Source organism: Cricetulus griseus (genome assembly GCF_003668045.3).
Source record: "Cricetulus griseus strain 17A/GY chromosome 1 unlocalized genomic scaffold, alternate assembly CriGri-PICRH-1.0 chr1_1, whole genome shotgun sequence".
Classification (NCBI taxonomy): domain Eukaryota; kingdom Metazoa; phylum Chordata; class Mammalia; order Rodentia; family Cricetidae; genus Cricetulus; species Cricetulus griseus.
Genome location: NW_023276807.1, coordinates 56,343,204 through 56,357,024, shown reverse-complemented (window position 1 = coordinate 56,357,024; position 13,821 = coordinate 56,343,204). Strand labels below are relative to the sequence as shown.

The 13,821-nt window shown below is 37.4% G+C and overlaps 1 pseudogene; it reads right to left on the bottom strand.

Moving 5' to 3' along the window:
- Positions 1 to 230: 230 nt before the first annotated feature.
- Positions 231 to 458, bottom strand: LOC113833457 (annotated as a pseudogene).
- Positions 459 to 13,821: the final 13,363 nt, after the last annotated feature.

Here is a 13,821-nt window from a genome sequence, read left to right as displayed (position 1 = left end):
TCATTATGAGAATTATTGCTAAGACAGAAAGAAAAGGAGACATTCTCTTCACCAAAGAAAATTGACACCAAATATTTATGAATAAAAATAAACATCAAATGTCACTTACTTCCTGATTTATTTTTACCTTTTGTGGGCATTATAAGAGTCTCTTATGAAAATGTATATGATATTATATAATCAGGCCATTTGGGGAGGGAATGTGAACTCCTCTGATGAACAGCCATTATTCAAAGTAATTCCAAGGCTTCTAACATAATGATGCTGTTACTTCATATGACCACGGTTTAAGTGTTAGTCTGCTGCCCACTATTTGTGTTTTCCACACTCCTGCCATCACATGATTGATCAAGGGTCAAAGCTTACAGTATTGCTTGGACATGTCTGCCACCAATTAACTTGAATGGTAAATTTTTGTTCATAAATTTCCTCAGTGTAGGAAGGTATGCCTTGCTCATGGCAGCTCCTCAGTGGACTTGACACAGCTTTGAAGGCATATCTTTAAAAAAATTCTTATTAATTCTTTGAGAACTTCATAAAATGTATTTTGATTCCACCCACCACTTTCCAAAACAAAGAACTCAGATTATCCAAAACATTCCCCAATAACAATTACTCCGCTTGAGGTATCATCACCTCTGACTTCAAGGTGTACTCTAGAGTTATAGAAATATAAACAACATGGTACTGGTATAAACCAGACACATTGAACAATGGAAAAGCACTGAGGATCCAGGAAAAAAATCCCCAGTGCCCTATGGCCATGTGGCTTATGAGAAAGATGTCAAAGTTACACATCTGAGAAAAGACAGCATCTTTAACAAATGGTGCTGGCCTAAGTGGCTATCTACGTGAAGAAAAATGAAACTAAATCTTTAACTCTCCAGCAAGTGATCAACCTCATCAAAGACTCAGAACCTTGAATCTGTCAGAGAAGAAAGAAAGGACCAAGCTCAAACTTACAGGCATAGGAAAGAGCTTTCTGAACTTCTAGAATGCCAGTAATGGATGGATTGAGACCAACAATTGGCAAGTGAGACCACATGAAGCTAAAAAGCTTCTGCATAGCGAAGGATAACATTTCACTGAAGAGTCAGCCTAGCAAAAAACTTTACCAGTTGTACATCTGACAGGGGTTATTGAGATAACATGCAAAGAAGTATTATTCAAAAACAGTCCCTCAGTAGGCTATAGTGACAAGTGTTCAGCCTTAAACGCATACTCTTTTTTTTAATTTTAGAAACTATCTTATTTTACATATCAATCCTCCCATTCCCTCGCCCTTCCATCCTCCCATGCCCCCCACTGACCCTCCCAGCCCATCCCCACGTCTCCCCAAGAATAGTGAGGTCCTCCATGGGGCACCATCAAAGTCCATCACATAATTTAGGGGAGGGCCTAGGCCCTCTTTCGTGTATCTGTGCTGTAATAGTATCCCTGCATAGGGAATGGGCTCCCAAAGTCCATTTGTGCACTGTGAATAAAGACTGGCTCCACTGTTAGAGGTCCCATAGACTTCCCAGGCTTCCTAGCTGGCACCCGCATTCAGAGGGCTTGGTTTGGTCCAATGATGGTTCCCCAGCTTTACGTGGATCTCCGTGTGCTCTCACTAGGTCAGATCAACTGTTTCTGTGGGTTTCTCCAGCACAGTTTTGGTACTGTTGCTCATCCCTCCTCCCTCTCCACAACTGGATTCCAGGAGTATGGCTTAGTATTTAGCTGTAGGTGCCTGCTTCTGGTTCAATCAGCTACTGGATGAAGGCCCTAGAAATGGCAACCAAGGTAGCCATCAATCTCATTATAAGGGAAGGGCATCAAAGGCAGCCTCTCCACCATTGCCTAGATTCTTAGTTGGGGTCATCCCTGTGGGTTCCCGAACATTTCTCCAGTGCCAGACCTCTCTCCAAACCTATACTGGCTCCCTCTATCAAGATATCTCTTTTCTTGCCCTCCCCTGCCTCAGCCCTCCTGATCCCTCCTGTTCTCCTCCCCCTCCTCTTCTCCCCCTCTTCCCTTCCCACCTCCCTCTTCTCTCCCCCTGTGCTTCCAATTTGCTCAGGGGTTCTTGTCCCCCTTCTCCTTCTTTGGGTGACCCCCCTTCTCCTTCTTGGGGTCCTCCTTGTTTCCTAGTTTCTCTGGTGGTGAGGATTGTTGGCTGGTAATCCTTTGCTCTATGTCTAATATCCATATATGAGTGAGTACATACCCTGCTTGTCTTTCTGTGATTGGGTTACCTCACTCAGGATGTTTTCTTCCATTTCTATCCATTTGCCTTCGAATTTCAAGATTTCATTGTTTTCTTTTTTTTTTTTTTTTCAGCTGGTGTAAATGTACCACATTTTCTCCATCCATTCTTTGGTTGAGGGGCATCTAGGTTGCTTCCACGTTCTGGCTACTATAAACAATGCTGCTATGAACATAAGTTAAACACATATTCTTAAAAGCAACATTAAAGGGACTAACTAGGCTCTCTCTTTCTTTACAATTATATATAATGATAAAAATGATATATATATTGATAAATTATATATAATGATAAAAATTATATATAATGATATATATATAATGATATATAATGATAATGATAAAATTATAATGATAAAATTATATTTTATATATATAATGATAAAATTATATATTTTAGATGATAAAATTATAATTTTATCATCTAAATTATGATATATAATGATAAAATTATATATATATAATAATGATATAATGATATATATATAATGATAAAATTATATATTGATAATTTTATATCAATGATATAATGATAAAATTATAATTATATATAATGATAAAAATAAGAGGACATGAATTTGAGAGTGAGTAGGCAATATGGGAGGGATTGGAAGGAGAAGTGGGATGGGGAAAATGATGTAACTGCAGTAGTCATATATGAAATTCTCAAAAAAAAACTAAAGATCACAAAACAAACTGATAAAACAACTCAGTTAAAAATGGACCAAGCAATTGAATGGAGAGTTCTCAAAGGATGAAATGCAAATGGATGAGAATAATTTTAAAAAATTCAGCATCCTTAGCTATCAGGGAAATGCAGAAACAAAAATTGCTTTGTGATTTCATCATATCGCAGTCAAGATGGCTATCATAAACCAAATAAACATAACAAAAAACCAGAAAACCACAAATGTTGGCTTGCCTGTGTGGGAAGGAAGACTGAAAACTTACCCCTCACTTGTGGAAGTGCAAACTGGTGCAATCACAATGGAATAGTGTGGAGCTTCATTAATACCTACAGATATATATAGCACATGATCCAGCTATACCATTCTTATGCATATACCCATAGGTCTGTATCTTACAGAGATAGCTGCTCATCATGTACATTGCCTCTCTATTCACAATAGCCAGAAAATGGAAATAGCTGAGATGTCCATCAAGTAAGAAAAGGATAATGGGGCCGGAGAGATGGCTCAGGGCTTAGGATCACTTCCCGTTCTTCCAGAGGTCCTGAGTTCAATTCCCAGCAACCACATGGTGGCCCCAACCATGTGTAATGTAGTTTGGTGCCCTCTTCTGGACTGCAGGGATACATGCAGGCAGAACACTGGATACATAACAAATAAATAAATAAATAAATAAATCTTAAAAAAAGAAAAGGATAATGAAAATGTGGCACATTAGCAAAATGGATTCTTATTCAGCTATTAAAAAGCAAAATTAAGGGCTGGAGACATGGCTCAGTGGTTAAGATCACTGACTGCTCTTCCAAAGGACTTTGATTAGACTCTCAGCAGCCACATGGTGGTTCACAACCATGTTCCAGGGGATAAGAATCCATCTTCTGACTTTACGGGTATGAGGCATAGATTTATTCTGCAGACAAAACACCTATATACATAAAATAGAAATAAAATTAACTTTTAAAGAGAAAAAAACACAACCAGGAAAAGGCAAATAAATGGATGGAACTGAAAATAATCAACCTGAATGAGGCAACACAGATTCAGAAAGACAAATTTCCTATGTTTTCTTTCATGAATGGAGGCTAGTTTTGAATCTTTACATATGTATACTTCTCTTGGAATATCCATGGAGGATAGGAAATTAGTAAAGCTCCATGGATAGAGGGGCTTTAAATGGAGGGGAGATAGAATGAAATGATATAAATGGGGCATGAGGAATAATAGGACAAGAAAAGTCAAATGGACTGGGGCATAGGAGGGGAAGGTGCAGGAGTAAATAGGAATAGGAATAGGAATTTGTAATTGGAAGTTTCTTTGGGTCGACAACCACTTCCCAAATAAAGACACAAAGACTTATTCTTAATAATGAATTCTCTGCCGTAGCTTAGGCTTCTCCTACTGTTTTATTCTTATGTACTTTGCCTCAGAACTCTTCTACCTTTTCCTTTCTTTCTTTTCTTTCTTTCTTTCTTACTTTCTTTCTTTCTTTCTTTCTCTTCTTTCTTTCTTTCTCTTTCTCTCTCTCTCCCTTCCTTCCTTCTTTCCTTCCTTCTTTCCTTTCTTCCTTCCTTCCTTTCTTTCTTTCTTTCTTTCTTTCTTTCTTTCTTTCTTTCTTTCTTTCTTTCTTCTTTCTGTCCTATTTCCCCCGTATCTGTCTGTCTGCCCCGGGATATCTCCCTGTAGTCTCCTTTTCTTTCTTTCCTGAGCCTAAATTCCTCTTCCTACTTACTTGCCAGGAAGTTCTACATGTACCTTCTCCCTTGCTATTCAGCTTTTTATTAGACCAATCTGTTCCTCTAGGCTGGGAAGGTAATTAAACATATTTACATAATTAAACAAATGCAACACATCTTTACATAGTTAAACAAATATTCCACAACATAAACCAATGCAACACTTCTTCACATAGTTAAACAAATGTAACATATCTTTGCATAGTTAAACAGGTATTCTGCACAGGGATGAACAACTAAGACTAAAGGACCTTTAAAAAAGTCAAATGGGAACCTATTGCTGTAGGAACTTTCACACACACACACAAACACACACACACACACACACACACACACACACACACACACACACTGCTGTAGGAACTTTCACACACACACACACAAACACACACACAGACACACACACAGAGATAGAGAGAGAGAGAGACAGAGACAGAGACAGAGACAGAGACAGACAGAGATTGGGGGGAGAGAGAGTTTAAATGGGTGTATTCTATGACAGGGAGACAGTGCCCCTACTAGACACAGGCTAATACATAAAACCCAATTGTTGGCAACTGAGGTACAAAGACCCTCAAACTTTAGAAGCTATTGCCGTTACTTGATAGTAAGACCCTATACCTGACAATACCACATATTTAATCAAAGAACACAGAGAAATCTAGTTTGTACTCAAATGGAAGTATCATTCCTACAGGATAGCTTTTTATAAGGATGGATGATGCTATGTGTGCTATGATAGAAGAAAGTTAACTACCAATGTCACCCAACTGTGAACCCCATTAGCTATAATGGCTGGCCTGACAATATATGCCCACTGATGTAAAAGAGAGCAGGCATGTTTAAGGAGTAACAACCACTTTGTGACAGGATTTAAGGCCGAATTCACAAAATTGAGCCTATACCTGCCACCATTATTGTCCCAAGAACTTGTGGCTAGACAAGTCATAAGCCCTTAGTGAGAATGTATTATTATTATTTGCTAAAGGAACATAGTGTTAAAGCACCAACTAATGACTTAGTGCAAGACATATAAATTAGTGCATTTGTCAGTTCTCAGTGGTTTTTCAGACACAGCTGAGTAGTTATACATGCAAACTCACAGTGGCTATGACAGCATGCAAGAGACCTGTGCAAGTTTAAGCCACACAAAAATCCCAGCATAGAGAGAGGAAGTTGACAAGATATCCCACTCTTAGAGGAGGAGCTATTTAAAAGAAAAGATGCCAGGAGGAGAATAAATATTCTTTAAGGTATTATTCTGTCAACCATGGTCAAGGTCGACAGTACCCCATACACTCATGAATATTTAGGCAGCACAAATTAAAGCCCACAGCTTAAAAATAACAGGCTTAAAAATTATAAATTATCAAACCTGTAAAAGAAGTTACTTTGAGAGTGTCAGTGAGGGAACTGAGGTATGATTAAAAGTTTAAAGTGTGGTTACAAAAGTTTTTATTTAACATGAAAAATTTTAGGAAATGGAGGAATATTTAAAGAAGAGGGAACAAAGATTGAAATTTCATGGAATCAAAGGAAGAAGTTCGTGTAGGTGTTTTTAGTGGGCAATATGGAAACAAGTTCTTTATAAATGAAGAACAGTTGTGTTGTAAAATGTAGGAAGAGTATCAACGAGTCTAAGGGGAGTAGAGCCAAAGCACCAACTTGTACCCATCATTATCACTGGGAAGACACTGGCATTGAAGTAGCAGGTCTTATAGAGCCAGGTTTTCCTCACAGTAGGTAAATGTAAACAACTGTGGCCAGTTGTTACATATACTTGAGTTAATGTCATGGACTGCTTGGCTCTTTTTCATTCACAGCTTCTCTACCTCTCTTGTCCTTCATATTTCTAATCTCTATCTTCTAATTTCATTCTTTAAGAGATACCCCAGACAATACCTGTGTATGATCATCACCGGTATTTGTTTATATCCAACCCATTGCAGAGCATGAATATAGTAACAACCCAAGAAATAATTTTTGAATAATATATAACATACTCACACAGGCATACACAGGACATTGCTTACACAAGATGATGCAAAAACTGTCCCCCTTAGGCCAGAAATAAGAGTTGGATATCTCCCTCTCTCAATATGCAATAATTGCCTTGTAGCCCTTCATCTAGGGGCGAGGCACTTGAAATAACACCCCCACTGGTTCTCTGGCTCTTAAAATCTTTCTGGGATCTTTTCTGCCATACTCCCAGAGCCTTGGGTAAATGGGTTGTGTCATAGTTGTATCAATTGGGCATGGGTTTCCTGAAGTCAGTAGCTCTCTGCATTTTGATCAGTTGTGCCCTTCTGAGATGGTCTCTGATTACTGTATGAAAAAGCTTCTTGGATGAAGGGTGAGAGCTACACTAATCTGTGGGTGTCAGGATGTGTTTATTTTTTATTTTTATTTTATTTTATTAGTTCAAATTAGGAACAAGCTTGCTTCAGATGTCAATCCCTTCTCCCTCTCCCTCCCCTCCCCCCAACATCCCACCTGTCCCTAGCCATCCCCTCTCCACTCCCCAGGCAGGGTAAGGACCTCAAAAGGGGCTCCCCAAAGTCTACCACATCAGGATAAGTGTTTATAATGAAGTTAGAAATCTTAGTGGTTTAGGAAAGTGACAGCAGTAGGTTGGCTTTCAGATGTCAGGACCTCACTAGCCTCATGTAGTTGACTAAGTTTAGTATCAGGTATGATTTCTCACCTGTTGAGAGGCCCTTAAGTCTAATTAGACAGCTGTTGTTTATTGCCAAGGGATTAGTTTTCTAACTGCTTATCTAATATCAAGTGGTAGTGCATATATACAAGAAACAGTAGACTCTGCAGGTTATATTTTTAAATTTATACACACACACATTTGTAAAAATAATAATTAAAGAAGAGAGGCCAGGAAGTTAAGATGGAGAGAGTGAGGAGGCCACTGGAGGAGCCTGAAGAGAGAGTAGCAAGGGGAAGTGATATAAAAATACAGTAAATGAATACAAAATAAAAATTAATTTAACAAAAAGGAAAAGAAAGTTAGATATCCAAAGAAATAATTAATACCCCAAAGATAAATATTTGAAAAAAATGACCCCTCTTGGGTAGCTAAGGGGAAAGCACACATGTTGAACTAAAGAAGGAAAATGTCACAATTTGTGCCAAGTCTTCCAAGAAGGTAGCCATTCGTCAGAGTAGTAGAGTAAAGCATTTTGGATATGCTGCCAGTGTTCATTTAATAAGATAATAAGAAGCTGTAATTAAGAAAATGCCTGGTAGAGTTTTAAAGTTGAGAATACTGTGTAGAATGGCGGTAATGAGATTCTGTGTACCTACCAATTCCGTTTCCAAAGTTGGACTGGTTTCTGTTCACTGTAACCACTTAACTTTAATATCATGCCTCCTTGTGTGTCTATTTGTTGTATGAATCTCTAGATAATTACATTTTCCAAGCCAGAAAATATCTAAGTGAATATTAAGATGAAATGCATATTTTATTCTTAAATTTAAAATCCAATTCTTCATTACTTCTTTATTCAACTTTTAAAATCACAAGTTAAGTAGATGACCATGGTTTTATTTCACTTTTTAAAATGTCTGACTACTCACATATATTTGTTAGGTGCCACAACAGTACCACTGAGGCTCGAGGAGGAACAGACAAAACGGAATGTCAGTGACAAGAAGCAGTGGAAGGTATTCAGGATTTGATTTTTTTTAAAGATTGTTTGCACCAGTGAACGCTTAACAGAGGTTGAGGCAGTTATAATCACTTGTCCAAGAGAATAATCATGTCTAATATATAATATCTAATTTTAGAATCTTTTGTCAGTGGTGCCATGGATAACATTTTCAGAATCTACAATAACTAACTTCTCCTCAACCTTATCTTTGGATTTCTTCCACAACCTTTTCTTACTGCTGGAGTTCTATTCCTGTGACATCTTAGTACAGAGACACACCACAATTGAACTGGTGACTAAGTGGTTTAAAGTATGAATAGTATGATAATGATCCTTTCTGAGCCTGAGTAGTGCTATGATGATCATTCCCAATGACTAAAAATTCTAACGGGATTTATGAATATAGGGATCTTTGGTGGCACTTTTTTTTTTCAAAATATCTCTAGACTCTAAAGAAACTGAACTTTGGCTGGACCTTGCAGACAAGTTGATACTATGCCTTGTGATCATTTATGACTGTGTACTTAACCTGGTATCCTACTATGTACTCAGCTGATTTAAGCTTAATTGGTCTTTAAGAGAACAATTTAGCCAACATCACTGTGATTTGGATTTCCTAGGCAATCAACTTTATAACCTGAGCTAAATGCATAGCATCATTGTTAAGCAATGTAGTATTCCATTTTCCTGGACAGAATAATGTATGTGTTGTGGTAATCATTTGCTGACAGCAGCTGACATGTTGACAATAATCTTAAACAATACATATCCTATAAATACTGGAAGAAATGTGTGGATATAGTTGATAAGAACAGTTTGCAGTTTTGAGTGTATTCAAGGTTGATAAATTGATTCCTTCCTTTTAAAACTCTATTAAATATTTCTTCAAAATTGGCCTTGTCCCTTTCCCAAGTTTTCTGTACTGTTGTGACAAATACAGAGCAAAGCCACTTGTTAGGGACAGACACTGATATAGACACATAGGCACAGGTACAGACCAGACACACAGAACAGAGACACAGACAGAACAGTAACAAACGACACACAGACAAAAAGACATGGGGGATGAAGTGGAGAATTCGAGTTGGGGTTCACATTTGGTCAAAATAGCAAGAAAGGAAAGTGCCATCAATCATTGGTATTCTTATGGAATTTGGCACAAATGTGGCTCTCGGTGCTGGACCTTAGTTTTTGAAAGTTCTTATGCTCCATCTCTTATTTATGCATCATATAGTTTTCATTATTCTGTCTTAATTTTTAAAACTTGCATGGGATACGTAATTTTCTCATGCTTTTATTTAACTGGTGAACTAAGGAAATTTTCCATATGACTTGGTCTCTGCGTGCAATCAGATCTTTTATTATTAAAATTTTAGCCCATATCTTTAGAGCTTTAATTCTCTAACAAGGATCATGGCAGCCCCAAAAGGACATTGCAGAAAGGCAGTTTTCTTGTGCATTTCTTGTTTTGCAACAAAAAGTGTTACTTTCCATGCAAATCATCTCAGTGTCTCATCCTGTAACAGCAAGAGGAGAATGAGATTTTTTTTTCATGTACACTTTCAAAACTCTGGTAGCTTGTGATTATTGCAAATACCATCAAGACATTCTGAAATTAACTTGTTTAAGGATGCACAGTGTAGACTTTTAGTCACATCTCCTCTGGACGTCTATGGTCAATGACCAAGTGAAAGAAAATATAGGTGTGTTTAGAGAGCGTATGTGAAGATCTGTTTTCAATTTTGTTTTGGATTTCTGTATATTCAACTTTGATTTTTATATAATTGATTTTGAGGAAGGAAATTGCAAGGTTTTCCTGGAGTGTGCTTAGGAAATCTGGGCAGCTCCTTACCCATGCTCATTTTTACCAGCCTGTCTTTGAGCGATTTCAACCAAAGTGGAGTGCTCGAGTGTCTGTGGGTTCCAGAGAAAGTAGAAACAACACAGGAGCTGCTGAAGAGAAAGGTGAGAACTCTGTTAATAAAGGGTCTTGGCAGGGAGTTCCCTGAAATAAAACAGGAAGTTGGAGACACTATCAAAGAAAGTTGCCCAAGAAATATTTAAGAATCAAAGTCCTAAGTGACAGTAGTGTCTTTGAGCTCCTGAAAGGATTTCCATCTAGATGTCAGTGGAGAAGCTGTCCTGGTCTAAAGAACATCAGGTTTTTATTTAAAATGAGGATTTTAGGAAACAGAGGAATGTTTAAGAAAGTTAAACAAAGATTAAAATTGGTGACGTGACAAAGAACAAACACAGGGAAGTCATGAAGATGACTTTAGTGATATTCTAGAAATAAATCCTTTGCAAAGCGAGGAGCGATTGTGCTATAAATGTAGGAAGAACATAAGATAGAAGCAATGAAAAGTCTCTCAGAGATGGACAGTAGAACCAGCAGGTGCTTGTTTCCCTCAGTGTGGGTAATTCGTTAAGGAGAGAAATACAAAGTCCTAAAGAAGTGGGTTTTCTTTACCGTAAACGATGATAGGCAGCTATCATCAAGTTGTACATGCACTCAAGTTACTGTTAGGACAGTGGTTCTTTCTATCCAACCCTTCTCTGCCTCTCTTGCTCCTGCCTTCCACATCTCTACACCTTGCTGTTCTCACTCTACAGGAATCAATTTAAGTCGTACTTGCATATGACCATCACTGAAACATTTGCTCATGTCCAACACATTCCAGGGCATGAACCAGTAAGAATTTAGTGAATAATGATTGAGCAAATAAAACACTACTTACACAAAAGATTATCTCAACAGGAGCTGGAGAGATGGCTCAGTGGTAAATAGCACTGGATCCTCTTGGAGAGCACCCAGACTCAATTGTAGGACCCACAGGATGGCTCACAGGCCTTCTGTTCCAGGGGATTGAATACCTGATTCTTTGCTCAATACTCACCAGCCATGCACATGATGACAGATATATATGCAGACAAAACATACATACATATAAGGTAATAATAATAATAATAATAATAATAATAGTAACAATTTTAAAAAGTGGTCTAAACATTGTCACTTTTAGGCCACAAACAAAAAGTTAGATATCTAAAGAAATAATCGGCACTTCAAATGGGAAGGAGTCATTTGAAAGAGAATGAAACCCTAATGTAGTTCAGAGAAAAGCATGCATTGACTGGGAGAGTGTGAGTCCAGGAAGATTTCACATCTTTTGCTGAGTTTTATGAGAGGGAAAAAGCATATCAAAGAACCAGATACACACACGAGTAAGAATGTGTTTGCATAGTGAGGTGTAAAAAATTGTGAGTAAGAAAGTATATCTTTGACATGGTCTTCTCCCCAGGTAGAAATAATGTACAGTGTGACTTTCTGTGATTCCATGTAATTATCAATTCTGTTTCCATGTGCGTGTTCATTTCTGTTTACTGAGACAATTTATGTGTGCATTTTTGACATGTGCGCATAACATTAACATGGTGCTTCTTACTGTGTGTCTATTTCATATATGAAATTCTTGATAGTTGTACACATTTCCTAAACAAGTAAATAAATATCCAGTTGAATGTTAAATTTAATTGAAATGTTTGTTAAATTAAACCCAACTTTTATTTTTTCATTTTTTGGTTTTTTGAGACAGGGTTTCTCTGTGTAGCTTTGGAGCCTATCCTGGCACTTGCTTTAGAGACCATGCTGGCCTTGAACTCACAGAGATCCTCCTGCCTCTGCCTCCTGAGTGCTGGGATTAAAGGCATTTGCCACCAACACCTGGCCAATCCAACTTTTCTTTTGGCATAGTTATAAAGGTTTTTAAATGACTAGTTATATAGATGATCTTTTTTTCTGACTGTTCACATTATTAATTTTAGTCACCTGTATGAATTTGTCAGAAGAATCCTCTGCATTATCTCCAACAGAAGAGCAAACAGGATGTCATGGCATTGAGAAGCCACGGTTGGTATGTGAATATGAGAAATTCTCTTATATTGTTTTCTTTGGTTAAAAAAATGGTCACAGTCCAGGTCCAGTTACTTTGTGGATTGACCTAGAAAATCACCAAGAAGGTAATTTAATATTTAATTTGACACTTTGAAAGCTATTTTCCAGTAAATCATCTTTTAACCATCTGTAGGGACTAATGCCCATCCCTTATTCTTAGTAGCTTTTCACAGTGTTCCATTTCAGCTTTTTGTCTAATCCCATAACCTCATTTCACATTTACAAGATAGATTGTTTGACTTACCACTAAAATGTTTAAGTTATGAACAGTATGTATATTATCACCCCGGACACATTTAATGTGAAATCACTCTGATTTCCATTTAACCAAAATTTTGAGATTTCCTATTACCAGACATTGTTGTCCCCAAATAGACTTTTGCTTCATTTTTTCAGTGTGGTTGTATTTAATCCATCCAGTGTGTGAGACAATATGATCCTACACAGATCCCCACTTGCTAGGATTAGAATGAAATTTTCTGAGTCTAGTCTTTGCCGCTTTTTCCAAATAATAACATGTTATTGAAACACAGCAACTGCTGCTGGATTCCTTCATGTGAAGCTTTGGTTGCTGAGACCTTGATAAAATTTCATTTACTGGATAGAGGAGATTAGGATATTGTGCTATATAATTCAAGAGCAACAAAATAGGTGTCAAATGCTGTGATTACTTCACGTAAAAATCAAAGATGATGTCATCCGAGAAAAGATTGCTGAGATTTATGATTAGCATGGGGATGAGAGTGATACTTGAAATCCAAATTCAGTGAATGACATTTGTATGTGGATCTCTGTGTGTCTGTGTATTACATGTATACACATGCTTGCATTCATATATGAGAACATGAGCATACATACAACAATATGCATGTTAGTGAGTCAGGGTTTCTTTAGTGGTTTTCTATTGTGAATTCCAGGATAGCTGGTTCTTGAGTTTCTGGTGATTCTCCTTTCTTAGCCTCCCTTGTTCTTGCAAAGCATTGGGACTATAAACAGTACTACTGTGCTTTTTAACTGAGTTCTGAGGATTTGAACTCTGCTCCTCCTGCTGGCATGGCATATACTTTTGCCCACTCAGCCATCTTTGTTGCCTGAAGGACTTTCTTAACATGACTGTTTTGCTACCAAATGAAGAAGGAAAAGTTCATAGAGAATTAATTATCGGGGAGGGACATATGGACAAAGAAAATTATGGATCACATGTGTTCATTTGTATCTTAGCATCTCTGTGTTTTCTATTTACTCACCATTTTATTCTTATAAAATATGGGACAACAGAATGTACCAATCAGTGGCTGTCATGGTTCAGTGATTTAACAAAACTTTGGATATATCCTTTTTAAATTAAGAAATGTATTATTATTGCATTTGTGCACATGGTTTGTGTTGGCATATCTAGGGAATTCATAAGACAATTTTGTGGAATTCATTCTTTCCTTCCACTTTTGCATCCCAGAGGTTGACCTCAGATCACCAGGCTTGTGTGACATGTACCTTTACTCACTGTGGCTTCATATTTTCTTTTCATTTTCAGAATT